This window comes from Sturnus vulgaris, chromosome 1 (assembly GCF_052056855.1).
Source record: "Sturnus vulgaris isolate bStuVul1 chromosome 1, bStuVul1.hap1, whole genome shotgun sequence".
NCBI classification, from domain to species: domain Eukaryota; kingdom Metazoa; phylum Chordata; class Aves; order Passeriformes; family Sturnidae; genus Sturnus; species Sturnus vulgaris.
In genome coordinates this window covers 154,157,703-154,174,907 of record NC_142243.1, presented here as the reverse complement: position 1 = coordinate 154,174,907, position 17,205 = coordinate 154,157,703, and the positions used below count along the sequence as shown (strand labels likewise).

Sequence of the window (17,205 nt, the reverse complement as noted above, 5' to 3'; positions counted from 1 at the left end):
CTCTGCCTGGCCAGGTGAGAGGAAGCCTTTAGGAAATCAACAGGTAACGAGGCTGGGGAGGTGCGCCCTGCACCCCGAGCATCCCTGGCTCCCTCCCAGGGAAGCTTTCGAGGCGCTGCGATTTTCGCTCTGCCGCGCACGCAGGTTTGGGCATCTGTCAAAGTAGCTCCGCTCTTCCTCAGCCCCCTTCCTCCCCTCCTCCTCTTCCTCCTCCCTCAGCCATCAGCTGTCAGCTGGCCCTGGCAACTCGGCAGACCCAGTGCTGGAGCTGGGTTGAGCCTGAGCCTTGGAAAGCCCCAGCTCCGAAGGGATGGGGCGGTCAGGGATGGAAGGGGGGATGTCTTTTAGCCCTCCATCCTTTTGACCTTGCCTCGATGCTCTCCTCCCTCCCAACTCCTCTCCGTGCAGCTGATTCACAGGGGTTGTTTGCTTGGCCAGGGCAGGATCAGGGATACGAGTGTGAGTCACAGCCGAAGGTACCTGGCAGAGTTCATCTGCAACCCGTGCCTTCGATCGGGAGCCGGTGCCTGCTCTCAGCCAGGACTGAAAAGTCCCTTTGAAACCTCTTCTGATCCCCCTCGATCCCTCTTATCCCCTTTTCCTCCCAGCCTTGGCAGAGCCATGGCTGAAACACCTCTCTGTGAAAGTCTGAAGATGCATCAACAGCCACCCTCCATCAGCGAATGTCAGGCCGTGAAAGGCAAGGGGGCGGTGGGGGAAGAGGGAGAGACAAATTTTGCGATTCATTCCCACACAGGGTGATTCAGAACAAGATGCTTTGTAATTACGCATCCCTGATGGAGACTCCTTCTCTCTCCGCCCGCTCCCCCTCCCCAAAGAAAGGCTAAGCCATGCCTGGGTGCCAGCATCCCCCAGGAGCACAGCGCCGGGAGCAGCGTGTGTCTGTGTGGCTGTGCCACACTCGCAGCTCTACAGAGGCTAAAGGTTAATTTTCTCCCCCAGTGCCAAGCGAAGTGCTGGGAAATGGCGTTTAGGGGGGCATGAGGAGCTCATCGCCTCCCCAGCCGTAGCCTCCAGCCCTGGGTAGGTGCCACACAAGCAGCGAAGCAAGCAAGGACTCCCCCCCCACACACCCCGAGAGCTCTCCAAGGAAAAGGAGGAAGGCAGGAAGCTCCGATCAGGGCAGATTCATGCTCGGGGCAGGCAGCTGCCTGTCCTTCCGAGACTTTGTTTGCCAACATTGCGGGCTGTGGAGTCCCGGACCCCAGGGCTACCCGCGAAGGCACCGCGGCTTCCCAGCACTTGGCAGTTCAGCCCCGGCTGGCTCTGCAGCTCTCCTGTCGCGATCCCCTGCTCCTCTTCCCTCTCCTGGCTGTCTTCTCCCCCCACCAGACAAGCCAGTCCCCAGCTCCTTTCCCCGGGACACGTCTGCATTTCCCCCTCCGCATCCTGCAGGCATTCAATATTTTCCACCAGCGCTTGATGTTTGCCCACAGGACCTGCATGCACAAAAGTTAAAACTTCCCATGTCAGGGAATGATTACGCTCTAATCAGTCCAGATTGCGGAGTGCAAGGGATGGAAACATCCTCCGGGTGCTGTTTCCAGGGGCAAAAGCCGAGGAGTGGGTGCCCACCGCTGCCCCCATCGCCGTCTCCCCTGGGGATGGAGACAGACCCCCCTGCGCTCCAGGCAAAGCGCAGCCGGAGAAGTCGCGTTCCCCCTCTCCCTCCCCTCGGTGGAAGAAGGAAGGGTGGCCGGGAGCCCCTTACCTTGTCGAGCTCCCCAGGTTTTATATCCTCCTTCTTCCCTTCGTCAAATTCCAAATGGAAACCAGCAACATATCCAGGGGTAACCAGCCCAACATTGGGCAGCGAGTGAAGTCCAAAAGGATGGCAGAGCTCTCTCTCCCCCTCCGCTTCCTCCACTCTTGCCTCTACATATATATATACATACACATTTATATATATATATATATGTATATAGTAAATGGAAAAGGGGGAAAATCCTAAAAGAAATGGGGGTGGGGAGGGAGAGGAAGGGAGAACCTTTGGTGTCTCTGCAGACAGGCAGGTAGAAGAGAAAAGCTGAAAATAATTAAGCCTTTTTTTGAGGAATCCTTAGGAGAGGGGAAAAACGCAGTTAAAAGCCAATAAATCATTAGATCCAAGCAGACAATCAAGTCTTCTCCTTTGGAAAAAAAAATACAGCAGGGTTCAGAGTAGCTTTCCCAGCAGCGAGGAGCAAGAATGGTCTTCTTCAGAAAGATATGTTTGTTTAAAATCCACTCGTCTGCTTTTCCTTCTTTCTCTCTCTTCTCCCCCCACACTTTTTTTTCTTTTTTTTTTTTTTTCTTTTTTTAATTCTGCTTCTGAATCTCTCTCTCTGAAACTAGATCCAGTCTTTGTAGCCAGGGGCTGCATTAAGGATTACATCAGGCTTTTATAAGCTTTCCAGATCACACATTAGAGTGAGAGAGAGAGAGAGAGAGAGAGAGAGGGAGGGAGGGAGGGATAGGAGGGAGGGATGAAATGCACACACACATACACACGCACACGCACGGATCGGAGCTTTGTAAAACAGGCAGCTATAGGCAAGGACCCGAACTGACACGGTATCGCATCGGGCATGCTCCGCTAGCCTCCAGCAGGAGAGGATGGATGGATGGATGGATGGATGGATGGATGGATGGATGGATGGATGGATGGAACAGAGGAGCCAGCGACAGCCGGAGCGCGCTGGCGGCTCAGCAGCGCAGCCTCCTCGGGACAGCTTAGCCCTAAGCGGGGAGCCAGGAGGTGAAGAGGGAGCCGGGATGGTGGTGGTGAGGATGGCGAGGCTTCTGCTTCCCCCCCCCCCCCCTCCTCTCCCCGCCCCGCTCCCCCAAAAACCTGCGGAGGCTCAGCACGGAGAGGTGCCGCTCGCCCGCAGAGGGATGCGCAGAGACGCTGGTGCCGCGGCCGGGGTGCCGGCACGGACAGGGGGGTGCTGGGGCTCTCTCATCACTCCCCCGGAGCCTCCCCCGGAGCTGACAGCCTGGGAAAGGGGACGGGACACTGGACAGGGCGGCGGGGACCAGCGGGGCAGTGGCTCCCCAGCCCCTCAGCTGCGGGGAGGGAGGGCGGGGATGGGGGGACCTCCCCCAGCACCCCGGCTCGGCCGTGCCTTTGCACCAGGGCGCACGGCTTGCCCAGGCAGAAGACGGCAACAGCCATTAACCCTTTCCTAATTGTTTAAATTTTACCTCTCTCCTAGCATCCTCCTCAACTCCTCGCTCCGTTAACCAAAAATTTGGGGGGCAGTTGTGGGGGGTCTCACGTCCAGGCAACACCTCGGGGTAGCAGGAGGCTGGGGAGGGGGAAGGGAAAGTTTGAGCAGATGGAGGGCGAGGGAATGGGCTGGGGTGAAAGGTACGTGCTACATCCCGGCAGAATTGGGGTAGGGGTGCTGCCTCCAGGTTTGCAGCCTGAGGAAGGTCCTCCGGTAATGAGAAGCCTGCCGAGCAGAGCAAGCGGGGTGGGAAGGGGATGGAAGGGAGAGGGATAAGGCTGGAGGTGTGTGGAGAGCTGGGGGACTTCAGCATCCTGTCAGACTTCGGGACCTGCCCCTTGTTTTTAACCCTTCCTACTCCAAAAGGGGGGAACCGACCCTCTTTCCCTGACAAAATCACCTCCCACCCTGCCCGGGGCTGCCGCTCAGACCTGTCCAGGGGGCAGAGGTAAAGATCTCATCTGCCACCACTCTGTTTCTCTGCCTCAAGGAGGGAGAGGAGCACCCCATTTCTCCCCACAGGGACTCTCCAGGGTATCTCCACCCCCTCCCCTTGGCCTCCTTCCCCTTTCCTCCCTTCCCTTCACATCATCCAGCCCTTTAACCCCTATTTCCACACCTTCAAACCTATTGCATCCCTAAAAAAAAAACCAACAAAAAACTCCTGGGGGAAAGAGAAAAGAAAGAAAATTCTCCATTTAGACGAGCTGAGCTGCAAACCCTGGCTGTGGAGGAACGCAGCAAAGCAGCCTCTCATCCCCAGCCAGCACTGCAGCATCGCTGGCCAAAGGCATCTGTGACATCTCCAGTTAAGCGGGGACTGGAGCAAAGGGGCAGCTGGGGCCTGAAATGCAGGGTTTTAGCCGACAGGCGGCTATGCTGGATTAGCACAGTGCATGCTCCGAATGGAAATCTCTCCCTTTCCCTCGCCAGGATTTTGGGAGTTTGTTTTCCTTCAAGAAGGCTTGAAGTCACCCAGGGATTTTCTTCCCTGTTTCTGCAGCTCCTCTTTCTCTCCAACCCTCACCAGCAGGAGAGTGGAAAGCTTCGGAGGGAGCCAGGGAGTGCTTGGCAAAAGGAGCTCAACCCTAAACCTCACCCTAAGCCTAACCTAACTCTGCCCCTGCCCTCTGAGCCCTGTGGGGCAGCTCTGCCTCGCTTTTGGGGTGATGGGGGAAGAGGAGGGCACCCACCCTCCCTGCCCTGTGTTTGGGGAGCTCAGGCAGACCAAGGTGCACTTGGCCTCTCTCCTGTGTTGCAAAGAAGCCCAAGCAGAAGGACAAAGCACCAGAAAGTGATACTGACCAAACTAAACCCATTTTCTGTTGCTGCAGTGGGGCCTGATGGAAAACTCATCTTTGTGGGAATGGGGAATTGGGCTCCACGAGTGTGAGAACTGCAGAATATCCTGAGCTGGAAAGGACCCACAAGGATCATCAAAGTCTAGCTCCTGGCACTGCCCAGGACCAGGAATCCTACCCTGGGCCACAGAGCATTGTCCAAAGATACTGACAAATGTCACTGCAGACCATTTTTCCCCAGTCTTAAGTCAAGAGATTTGTGAATTCCTAGACCCCCATTTAGCAGGAGGGTAAACATGGCCCACACCTCAAAATTAAAATGATGTCCCCATTTGTCACAGTGTGCCCTCCAGGAAAAGTGAGGGTGAGCTGTGACTGCAAATAGGATGTGAGGATTTGGGGTCTGCAACTGGCTGAGGTAACCAAGTGTAATAATTCACCTGCTCTCTTCATCTGTGAAGTGAGGAAGGCAAAATAACTTTAGCATAAAATGGATCTGTGAAATTCCCTGCAGCAGGATAATTCTGAAGGCAAAAAAGGCCATTGGCAGAGCAGAAGGTACTCTCAAAACAACAGATCTCTCAGAAATCTGAGTTTGGGGAGATATAGACCCTTCCTTTCATCCTGCCAACATAATCCAAACAGGGCATCTGTGGGGAGAATGGTCTGAACCGGTAACATAACAGATTTAAAGACACCTTTGTGTTGGTGGTTGTCCCCTCTGCTCCCCATGTAGAGACTTTGCAGGGACATAGCCCTAGGTCAGCACAATTCCTTTGTGACACAGAAAGCCCTGAAACAGAGATCTCTGCCCTGTTTTGCTTGAAACTGTACAGAAATAACCAAAAGGCTTCAGCTCAGCCCAAACTGGCACCCTCTGTCCCATCACAGTATGGTGTGAGGACTCCTGAAGTCACTCAGGGCAGACATGGGCACCATCAGGACCTGCCAGCATCATTCCCAGAGGAAAAGAAGCAGACAAGAACAGCAATTACAGAGGTCACAAGGCCCAGCAGCTTTTGGGACACACCATCCCCACAGCATCATGGTGGTGCTAATAAGTCAAACCCACCCCTAACTCTCCTTGGTGAGGTGCTGGGTGGGTTTTGTGGCAAACACCAACTTTGCTGTCCAAAAACACAACCAAGAATGAAGTATCTTTCTCTTCTCTGCTCTGTTTTCTGTCTGGGTTTTGGAGGTGGAAAGGATTGAGCTGGATCCAGCTGTAATTCTCCTCTTCTCCCTGTCAAAGGAAAACAGCAAACTCAAGAGAGATAAGCAAACCTTTGCACACACTTTGAATTTAGAACGTGTTTATTGCACATAAAATGCCTCTTGTTGTCAGAGGCAAAACAGGTCCAGAGCAAAAAAAAAAAAAAAAAAAAGGGGAATGGGAATATCCATGGTTAAATGCAGCACCCCTGGGAATATGCAAAGAGATTTTGGGAGAAGGATTAAGCTGCACACTTTAGGAGCCTAAGCTGGTCTCAAACTACAAAGTACATGAGGGAGACATGAAAGAGGCAGAAAAACATTTTCTATCTGCTCAATTTTTCCACCTTCTTTTGAAGCACAGAACACGGACAGAAAAAGGCTGTTTGGGCTGGTAGCTGCTCAGAGCTGGTTTAAATTTGTTAACTCTGTCCTCCCACCTCCCACATTGCTAAGGTAGGCTGGTGGTGCCGTTGGAATAAAAGATTTGCCCCAAAAATCTGCTGGAAGCATAACTGCAATGTAGAGAAAGTGAGTTTAGTTTTTTGGAAGAGTCTCCTCCTGCCAGTGGTACCCCCAGATATCGTAGGTGTAGATGAGGATGGCAAGGGAAAAAAAAAATAAGGGAATGCCTGGGATTCCCAGGGGGATCTGTTTGAAGAGGATAACTGCAAAGCAGGACAGCTTGTAGGTAATCAGTTTACTTCCCCTCCAGCAACAGATACCACTGTGTTTACATCTATAACACTTTCCATTGTGTCTGGTTAAAAATCTCCTTGAACATTTCAAATTTTCAGCCAGCCTCGTCCTTCTGCTGAAGGGAGACATGGGACAACTCAGCTCTACCCAGGATTTGAAAGGGATTTTCCCATGTCTGCCTCTCATGTGGCTGCTGTGTTTTCCACCTCACTTTTGCTGTTGTTGTCAATTTTTATATATATTTTAATGACTTTTTATTGCTGCTGCCAGCTGTGGTTTCTGCTGGCAGTGGCTGCTCAGGAGGGTTAATGCTCACCTACCACAGGTCAAACCCAGCAATCCCAGCCTCTCCTAAGGGCAAGGAAAAACTCCTGTTCCTCCTCCCATGGGCTGCATTTATTAAGTGTAGGGATTCTTTGTGTTCAAGGAGTGTCTTTGCTCAAACTCCTCCATTTTTTGGACAGAGTGGTGAGAGAATTCTCCTAAAACAGGAATTTAGCATCAAGCCCATTTTATAGTATTGTAAAGTGAACTTCCAGCTTTCCCAAGCATGGAAAATCTTGACTCCAGCCCTCTCCCCTGACCAGCCTGCTTTGCACATCAGAGCCAGGGAAAAACTTCCTGGAGCCCCAAAAAGGGTCTTAGTGAGGAGAACAAGCAGCAGCACGGTATGGTCACAGCCAGTGATGGTGGAGGGAGATTGGATGGGTGACTCCTGCTTTGTTGAGGAAGCCAAACTATTCCCAGAGTTCCAAAGCTCTTGGATGACCAGGGGAGAAGATGGAACCCCCCTCTGAAAGCATTTGTGATGCTGGTTCTGGAGCAGGAAGCTGCCAGGTGGAGCCCCAAGCCCAGATGTTCACAGCTCCTCTTTTTCCAGAGCTTAGAACTGATCCTGAAATCTCCTCTTTCCCCTCTCCCTGTCCAGGAAGGGAAAGAGTGGGGAGGAGATATTCATGAAGTTCTTCTGCTGGTGAAGATCCTGGGACCAGAGGCTGAGAACTAAGAGTAAGAGCAAAGGCAAAATGTACTTTGATGTTATTGCCAGTGAAGACAGATTGGGAGCATCCCAAATGGTCACAATAAAAAGAATTTCTCTAAAAGTGCTCAGCTCTTCTTTATCCTTGTTTAGAAACTTTCTTCAAGAGAGAAAGTGCTGAACACCTTCTAAAAATAGCAATGTTAATAATAATTACTGCATGTTTCCAGAGTCACGGGGAGGTTTGTGATGGAAGGGACCTTGAAGATCATCCAGTTCCAACCCCTGCCATGGGCAGGGACACTTCCCACTAAACCAGGGTGCTCCAAGCCCTCCTGGTGCTCCTGGCTGGGCAGCCTGTAGCAGCTCCAATGTCACCTGTGTCTGCCCTCCCTTAGTCCTGACCCATAAATTCTCCCTTAGCTCCTCTTCCATCCTCAGGCAAAGCTCCAGAATTCCATCTGCTCCTCAACCCAGAGGGAGGCAGCCCCTCCTCATCTCCTGTGCTTGTTCTAAGGAGAATTCCTACTCCTGTTCTTTCTGTACCCTTCCATCCCATCCCAACCCAGTCACAGGAGCCATCCCACCACATCTCCTCGATGCCAACAGGATCACAGCCCTACAGAACACATCCCTAAGCCTCTGGTTTATTCCACGTGCTCAGGTGTTAGATCAGAGGAATTTGAGCTGGATCAGTGATGAAGCCCTTTCCCTGTGTGGAGTGCCTGGAATTCCTTTGTGCTGCTCTCCAGGTGCTTTCCTGCTGACCTGCAGTCCCTCTCCAAGCTCAAGGCATCTCTTGCCCACCCTGGCACCAAACTGGCAGGACAGGGATGGATTGAGATTCCCCTTCCCCTGGGAACTCTATTTTCCCACACCAGCTGCTGGAAGCTGCGAGCCACTCGTTTATAACCCCGATTAGCACAAAAGGTTTCTTTGATGGTAGAAAAGCAGTTTCCTTTGCAGGGCTCTCAATGTGCTTCCCAAGCAGAGCCATAGATGGCAGTACGTGGTATTTACAGAGTTATTTCCACAAGTAAATCTTCTTATTTTAGGAGAAAGCGACAGAATTTCATTTTCTTGTAGTTACAACGCGCTCAGAATGAGAACTCCTAAATCAATGGAGAAAGCAAGAAAAGCCTCCTTGCCTGAGCACCGGCAGACAGAGCTTGAAATGCAAAATCCCTCTGTGCTCTACAGGATTCTCTATCCCCTTTCACAGGGATGATACCTGAGGAGTTGAACAAGAAAACAATTTTCCATACTGGAAAAAAGTTGAAGATCTCTCAAGTGACTGTCACAAAAGCCCGAAATGAGCTCAAGATTCTGGATTTGCTTTCACAAATCAGCAGTTGAGAGTGTGAATGTGTATTTAATTCAGGCCAGACAAAAGATGGTACTTTGATTTCAATTTGCATTTCCACTTTGTTATTCTTTAATATCACTAGGTTAGCTTCAAAAATAAAAAAATAATTTGTAAGTAACAATGTTTGGGATTTCCTTCCCTCCTTTTCTCCTTGTTATAGCAAAACACTTATTTTCCACACACTGAAGTCTAATTTCAATGAACTGGCACTTCTAGTCCAAAATATCATATTGAAGGACTATGTAACTTGTTGCACTTCCTGATTTAATTTGCATTAAAATAAATTAATTTCCCAAGTCCAGCCTGTTTGGTCCTTGAGGGTAACTGGTGACTGATCTCTCCCTGTCCTTTGCTCAACCCAGGAGCCTTTCATTATTTTTTCTTTCCCCTGTCCATTTGAGGGGCCTGACAGAGCAGTTTAGGAGGGCACCTGACATCCAACCAGGGCCAACCCACCACAGTCACCTTCTTGTCCCCATGTTCCCAACATCCAGGGGCTTAATCTCAGTTGGTTTCTTTACATCCAACTATCCAAGTCAGCTTTTCACAGTTATCATAAGAAATAAAAAAAAGCATCTCCAAAAGTTCAAACATTGGTGGTTTCCAACCTCATTTTTTATATTGAGACATTTCAAGTCACATCCCAGATCTAATTCTTGTGAGGCCAAGTGCTTCCAGGCTCCCCCAGAAACCAATGGAGCTGGAGAGTGCTCAGCATCTTTAAGGGTCTGTTCCTTTGATGCTCTCATGAATGGAAATCTGTGGTTTTCCAATATCTGTATTTGACCTGAGCATCCTGAAATTGAAGGCTGATCCTGTGGCTGTGTAAATCATTTGACATAAGCATATGTAAAACAAGTTTGATTACATAATTTATAGCCTATTGAAATTGGAAGTCCCTCAGTGGAAGGTGGGATTAATACCGAATCAAGGAAGAAAAAACAATTAAGATTAAATAAACCATTCACCCAATCTCAGCCTTGTAACCTTTGTGTTTGTGTTATTTTCCCTCAGATGTAATTATAATCTATGCTGGGACACATCTGTTTATGATAATGGAGGAGCCATTTATCAGGTAACTTATCTCTGCCTCCTGCCATAAATCAGAGCTGCTGGGACGAGCCTGGCTCTGGAGCCACCAGCACACGACTCATCCTTCACTGCTGCTCGTGTTCAGAAAGGCTCTGAAAAGGCTTCCAGCAAAGATCAAGAGCTCTGCAGGTGCAGAGATGGTTTTAAAGGCCATGACCTGGATCCTGGGCTGAATTTAAGCAGAACAACCAGCAGGGGAGGGAGGCGATTCTCCACTTCTACTCTGCTTTGGTGTGATCCCACCTGGAGTGCTGCTCTGGGGTTCCCAGCACAGGAGGAAGATCAGTTCGTTGAGCCAAGTCCAGAGGAGGCCACTAAAGCAATCATAGGGCTGGGGTACCCCTGCTCTGGACACAGGCTGGGAGAGTTGGGGCTGCTCAGCCTGGAGAAAGCTCCAGGGAGATCTCAGAGCCCCTTCCAGTACCCAAAGGAGCTCCAAGAGAGCTGGAGAGGAGCTTTGGACAAGGGAAAGGAGTGACAGGACAAGGTCCTAAATGAAAACAAGGTAATTTTATTTAGAACAGGTATTAAGAACAAATTCTTTGCTATAAGGTTCATGAGACACCAAGAGTGGTTGCCCAGAGAGGCTGTGGACTCTCCATCCCAGGAGATGTTCAAGGCCAGGTTGGATGGGTCTTGGAGTAACCTAATGGAAGGTGTCCCTGCCCAAGGCAGGGGCTTGGAACTGGATAATCTCTAAGATCCCTTCCAATCCAAACCATTCTATGATTTTATGCTGCACGAGTCCTTCTCTACTTACTCTGCATAATTAAATCTAAGGTTCTAAGATGAATCTCTTTGAACAGATTTCAGCAAACCGTTTGTTGGTGGTGCTCTTCTAAGGAGCAGTTCTGTCTCTTCTCACAGCTGTTTCCCTAATCTGAAAATAAGTCACTTCAGACAGAAAGAACACGTTTTTCTCCCTCTGACTGTTGAACACAACATCATGACTCGTGCATAAAGCCTGTTTCAATTATGGGTAACTTTCTTCTGTCCTGTTAAACCTCTGTGAAATCCATATGTACTCAGGCATGGAACAAGAGAATAAAATTAAATGTTTAAATGAGCTTAAGAGACACAGTCATGTCATGTTAACCTCAAAATATGCAACCAGTGTGACTCGCATGAGTTTTCTGTTTGCTTTTTTTTTTTTTTAAGTTCTTATTTTGAATGGCATTCAAGTTTTATACCCTACTTTAGTGCTAGAAATTGGTGGGGGGGGGGGTTGAATAAAACCTGACTCATTGTTTTCATTATGTACTTCAACAGAAGGAAAGACCCTTTACACTCTAAGGTATTTTCCATCTTACCCAGGAAGAACATAAACTCTGGAAACCATCCCCCCCTCTGGTTTTGGGGTTAGGCACAGCCCTTGGAGGGTGCTGGAAAATCTGGAAGGCAATCCAAGAGGCACGTTAGAACCAATAATGTACCTTTTACATAGGGAAAGCTGTTTATCTGCTTTGGAAAACATGGACCTGAGGAGACTGAGGCAGAGAGAAAAATCATGGTCCAGAAATGTGTCAGTAGAGCAGATGACCCCAGGGCCAGTTCCAGATCCCTTATTCTGCCTCACTTTCATCAGTCTTGGCAACACAGCCTAAAAGCCTCTATGCTGATTGGATGTGTCCCTTCCCTCTTCATAAATGACATTTTCTTTCTGCATTTCCATCGAAGAAGGCTGCTCTATCCAGAGGCTCATTTAGAACATAATGAACCATATTTGTTTGCTTGTTTGTTGTGTTGGTTTTTTTTCCTTCTAATAATAGTGTTTTTACATCAAAACCCACATTTAGAGTTGGATATTGCTAATTTCAAATCTTGTCTTTCCATTCCTCTCCTTACAAGCCTCTTGGAACCACAGAGTGCCAGATCCACTGGGGAAAGTCTGGGATTAGCAGAGAAGGCTAAAGCCCAAGCTGAGGCATCCATTGGTGCTGGAGACAGGAGAAAGCAGAGGAGACTTCATTTTAAATTTGTTTATTTGGAGCAGGGGGTGACAAATATGTCCCATATCAAGGGACACAGAAATCTTTCACACAAGGCAATCACAGCTTTGTTCTTCTGCTCTACTGGTGTGTAGGAACATGGGAACAATTGTGTTCAATTGTGTTCAAGCACCACCCTGGTTTTTCCTTCAACTCCTGCAGACTTGACGACCTCATGGGCCTTTTCCAACCTTGATAATTCTAAGATTCCATTTACCCCCAACTCCAGTGCAACCCTGCTGGAAAAAGCCCAGGAGCTTGTAAAAGCTTAGTGAAATGAGAATAAAGATCTCCAGGGATGTTCAAATTCACAAAATCAGCAAATCCATGGGAGTGTAGGAATGGCTTGAAATAATTGGAAGAGACTCAGAACATGCTACTCAATACAGCTGCATATTCCTTCCCTGCATCCACTTTCTTTTTGCTCACTAAGCTGGTTTGCTTCAAGCTGCATGGAAAACTTGGAAGACACCATGTGTTTCCTCACGTCACTAAAATATTGAGTCAAATGGCACCATCATAGTATTTTTAAATGTGTGATGGTGGTGAAGCCAGTTAAAGGTGTCACACACTGCACATTGTAAAGGTTTTGGGGCAGAGACCCTTTTCTGCTTTGCCTTCTTTGAGACTGGGAGGAGGCAGGGCATAGACAGGACAGAAACTTATAGATTATATTGTTATTTTAACAGTGCATTACTCATCTTTTGGGTTTTCCAGATATCTGTGTCTTCACAGATATAAAACTGATAGTGATGCACAGCTGGAAGAAAAATACAACCCAATACCTGCAGACAAATGGCCTTGTAGTAGCAATGGTCCCACATTTGAACACATGCATGACCTTTCCTTTGGTCAAATGTGCTCATATTAACATGTAAGTTCTACACAGGTGGTTGGTAGGAGCTGGTGCTGCACCTTCCCCATTTTCCAGAATGGATATCTCTCCACTGACACGGATTTAGGCACATCTATGAAGAAAAGGTTCACCAGAGCATATTTAAAATGGTGTTTGGATGTGAATTCCAGCACAGAAAGGGGAAATGGTTCTAGGATTTGCTTGTATGGGACTGACATTTAAAAGGAAAGGCTGATCACTAAACCAGATGACAACCCAAATCAGCCTGAGTTCATCAAATATTCTAAACACAACACTAGGCTACAAAAATAGTTTGGGTTTGGATTAGGCTTTTTAGCAATCTCCAAAGGAATTTGGAACAATAGATTTTTTACAGATTTTCAGTGTCTATCTTCATCAGAACAACACATACCTGTGAAGAGCAATCTTTCTTACTTGTTGAGTCAGATACTTTTGGGCTAAATATAACTGTGAAACACATGGAGAGTGTTTGGTACCTGTTGGAAATGTCTCCAGTGCAGAAAAAACCAACAGGGAAAATGCCAAAGTAGATTATGACAAGCTGGTTTAGATATAGACCCAGGCTTGGCTATGGCTGGGTCCCTGTCCCAGACTGAGAGAGACATCAGTGCTCAGGATAGGGATAAATGGTTGGAAGAATCCCTGCGAAACCATGTCCCTGTACCAAAAATGTTGTGGACAAGGTGAAAAGTGCACAATTAGCTGATGTAAAAAGGACTTGGACTAGTACCAGTCTGCCTTTTGGGTCTAACCATCTCTGCTTGTTCAAAAAAGAAAAAAAAAAAAAAGACACATAGACTAAGCCAATTCTGTCCCCTGCCCACAGGGAAGGAGTGGAAAAAAAAAAAAGAGATTGCTCCTTCGCTTAGCTCCCTGGTTATCCTCACTTGGGGAGGTGCTGGGATGGAGCCTGTTTTTCACTTTAGATGCTGTTTGTCAGGCACAGCAGCACAGACAAATGGAGCTGCAGAAGGTGCTGCCATCCCCCTGTGGGCACCATTCCAGAGGGAGCGTGTTCAGCTTAACAAAGTTCCCTGCTCCAAACCCAACCCCAGACTCCAGCCCTAGGCTGGTTTGATGTATTTGCAGCAGAGATTTCAACAAAGTCAGTAGTGAATATTCCTCTTCCCAAAAGCCAGAGTGGAAAGGTATTTCCTAAATGTGCATTTGCTGCTCAGAAAGCCAATCCAAAGCAGGGTGGGCAGCAGGTGGAGGGAGGATTCTTTCCCTCTGCTCCTCTCAGGTGAGACCCCACCTGCAGAGCTGCCTCCAGCTCTGGGGTCCCAGCACAGGAAGGTTGTGGAGCTGTCGGAACAAGTCCAGAGGAGGCATCAAGATACTCAGAGGGATGGAGAAGCTCTTCTGTGAGGAAAGGCTGAGGCAATTGGGATTGTTCAACCTGGAGAGGAGGAGGTTCTGGGATGGCCTAATTGTGTCCTTCCAGTACCTGAAGGGAGCCAACGAGAAAGGTGGAGAGAGACCATTTAAGAGAGTCTGGAATTACAGAAAAAGCTTCAAACTGAAAGAAAATAGGTTTAGATGAGATATTAGGAAGAAGCTCTTCCTTTTGAGGATGATGAGGCCCTGGCACAGGGTGCCCAGAGAAGCTGTGGCTGCCCCATCCCTGGAAGTGTCCAAGGCCAGGTTGGATGAAGAAATTTGGTTTAGTGGAAAGTGTCCCTGCCCGTGGCAGGGGTTGAAATGTGATGATCTTTAAGGTGTCTTCCAGCCCAGGCCATTCTATGATTCTGTTCTCTGATTCCAAAATTCATGTCCTCATGTTCCCATGAGGGATGTCTGACTCACATTGTGCTCCTTCCATGAGACCAGCTTGTTCAGAACCCATCCAGCCTGGCCATGAACACTGCCAGGGATGGGACAGCCACAGCTTCTCTGGACAAACTTCTCATTATTATTATTATTGTTATTATTATTGCTATTATTATTATTGCTATTATTATCATTGTTATTGCTACTACTCTAGAGTTATTTCTGTCTGTTACTCTAGAGTTATTTCTAGTCTGTTGCTTATTCTCATTTATATTAAAATGTTATCTGGAGATCTAGAGCAATTTCTGGACCCCTCGAGGCACTGAACATGATACGCTATTTCCTAAATTGAGATGTGGGAATAACAGGTTTTCCATTTTTGCTGCCAATTCCTCAAGGTAAGCAAATAAATGAATAAATTGGAGGCAGATCTTAAATGGAACTAAGAAAACTAAAAGAAAATCAACTGACTGCAAATGGAAAACAAACAAACAGACAAACAAACCTGGCACATCTGAGTTTAACTGAATCTTGTCTTCCACCCACAATGAATTTCTTCATGTTGTTTTCAAGTTTATAATGTGTTTCATCAGCACAGCAGAAAAAAAAAATCTTAATGGAATATCGTTTCAAATTAAAAGAAATAAAAATAAAAAGGAAGTATCTTTTTTTTTTAGAAGAAGAAGAATATGAAATATTTTGATTTGTTTTTCTGAAGATTAAAAAATAATCAACCTCTCTGTGAAAAATTCACATGGAGTTTTTTATCAGTTTGGAATCTACCTTTTCCACCAAAATTCTTTCAGCTGGAGATTTTTGGACTGCCTTAGAGCAAGTCACAAAATAAGCAAGCCTGTGTCTGGGAAGCTGGAAGAGCAAACCTGTACTTCAGAATAGCAGTCCCCTTATCCTTTTCATGATTCCAAGTTTTAAGTCACTGGCATGGAATAAAGGGATCACTTGCTCTGGAAGTGTCTAAAATCAGAGAAAAGCAACTTGTAGTTAACTTCAGAATTCACCAATTTGTAAATTCAGGGCTATTTTAAAAATATTGAACATTTCTTCAGTTGTCAGACACAACTGCAACTTTAGGGGTGTGCCTTACTCCAGCGTGTATCCACGAATCCCACGGTGCTCTTTAATAATTTATATTGATAATTAAGTATTCAAGAACCTCCTAATAGATGAATCACTGTCTGAAGTAGGAAATTAATCTTGTCAGAACTCTACTGATAAACTTCCTGTGAAATGATATTGATACTCCCTTCTCCCAGACATCTGTTCCGTGAGGGGCACTGGAGGATCAGGAACTTTCATGTCAATCCACCGAGTGCTAACACATGACAGGGAGAGGAAGCTTTGATTTTTCTTATGTATAAAGAAGTGCAGATACAAAGTTTTGAACGAGTTGCCAACCCTGGAATTCTTTACTGAACTTTCAGTATTTGAAAAATCTCCTGAAAGCTGCTGAGCAGGAGCCCTCGTAGATCAATACAAAGAATCACGGAATGGTTTGGGTTGGAAGGGACCTTAGAGTTCCAATGGGCAGGGACAACTTCCACTGCCCCAGGCTGCTCCAAGCCCCATCCAGCCTGGCCTTGAGCACTTCCAGGCATAGGACATCCACAGCTTTTCTGGGCAACCTGTGCCAGGGCCTCACCAGCCTCTGAGTAAAGAATTTCTTCCTAATATATGATCTAAAACTCTCCTCCTTTAGTTTAAAACCATTCCCCATTGTCCTTTCACTATCTGCCTGTGTAAAATATCACTCTCCATCTTTTTTACAAGCCCACATTAAGTACTGAAAGGTCACGAGCTGTCCCCAGATGCTTTTCTTCTCCAAGCTAAGGATGAAGAAGTTGACTGTTCCACCCACCCTGATGGTCTGGCTTGAATCACCATCAAGGAGAGCTGACCTCTGTGTTGCTCTCAAACCAGCTGTCCCAACCCTGCCTGTAGCCAGCACCATGCCAGGTAGGTGACATGGATCCTGTTCCCCCCTTTCACAGTGTCTCTTGTTTCTTCACAGTTCTGCTTTGGGTTCATTTCTTCCTGAATGTGCCTGGAAACCCAACAACTCTTGCAGCCAGTCTGTTCCTACCTGTGTGTGGCTTTGCTGATTAAAACAAAGGTTTTTCCTCTTTTAAGTTCCTGTAATTCCTGTTACAAGTGCAAAATCTTCCCATTTTCTCCTGAGTAAAGCACAGAAGAGCAGGGTTTCCAGCAGAGTTGGTTTCCAGCAGAGTTGGTCAAAGGGACAACAGGGGACACTGTCCACAGCACACGAGGGCCTGCAGCACCTGCTCACACCTGAAAGGTTGACCTGTGAGAAGAAATCTTTGGGGAGGGAAGCAAAAAAGCAGGCTGAGTATAAAACTGTGGAGAGAGAAGAGCTGTAAGGTGGATCAGTTGAGGGTTTCATCAGTGGGCATTAGAATCAAGGGCCAGTGTGTGAGAGGACATGATGGGTTTGAGATAATCTGGATAACCTGGTATCCTTCATCCTTGGAAAACTTGGAAAACTGGCAGAGCTTGTCAAGGAGGCAAGGAAAGAAGAACAATTCACATCAATATCCTACAAAATGATGTCTGGGATACACCTGACCTTGTGTCCTCCTGAGGGGTGTTACCTTCCTTCCTCCTTTTCTGTTTGCCTTGTGGTTTTATCAAATAGTCCACCAATGTGGATTC

At 47.5% G+C, this 17,205-nt stretch overlaps 1 protein-coding gene and 2 long non-coding RNA genes across 17 annotated transcripts in view; 2 read left to right on the top strand and 1 right to left on the bottom strand.

The window, feature by feature from the left end:
* ADGRB1 (adhesion G protein-coupled receptor B1) overlaps positions 1–2,442 on the bottom strand; it is a 279,870-nt gene extending 277,428 nt beyond the window's left edge. For 10 of the 15 annotated variants that reach the window (XM_088180028.1, XM_088180067.1, XM_088180019.1 and 7 more), the window contains exon 1: positions 1,733–2,441. The gene's annotated coding sequence lies outside the window, so the exon portion shown is untranslated. Of the gene's footprint in view, positions 1–1,732 lie in introns of all 15 variants that reach the window. The other 5 variants (XM_088179990.1, XM_088179982.1, XM_088179994.1 and 2 more) reach the window with 1 other exon arrangement.
* A 32-nt stretch (positions 2,443–2,474) lies between these two features.
* LOC148225599 (uncharacterized) lies at positions 2,475–10,945 on the top strand. The gene is made up of 2 exons (XR_015808695.1): positions 2,475–2,574; positions 9,802–10,945. It is a non-coding gene; the product is annotated as an uncharacterized LOC148225599 (long non-coding RNA).
* On the top strand, positions 2,583–9,773 carry LOC148225600 (uncharacterized). Its single transcript, XR_015808690.1, has 2 exons — positions 2,583–2,784; positions 7,371–9,773. It is a non-coding gene; the product is annotated as an uncharacterized LOC148225600 (long non-coding RNA).
* Positions 10,946–17,205: the final 6,260 nt, after the last annotated feature.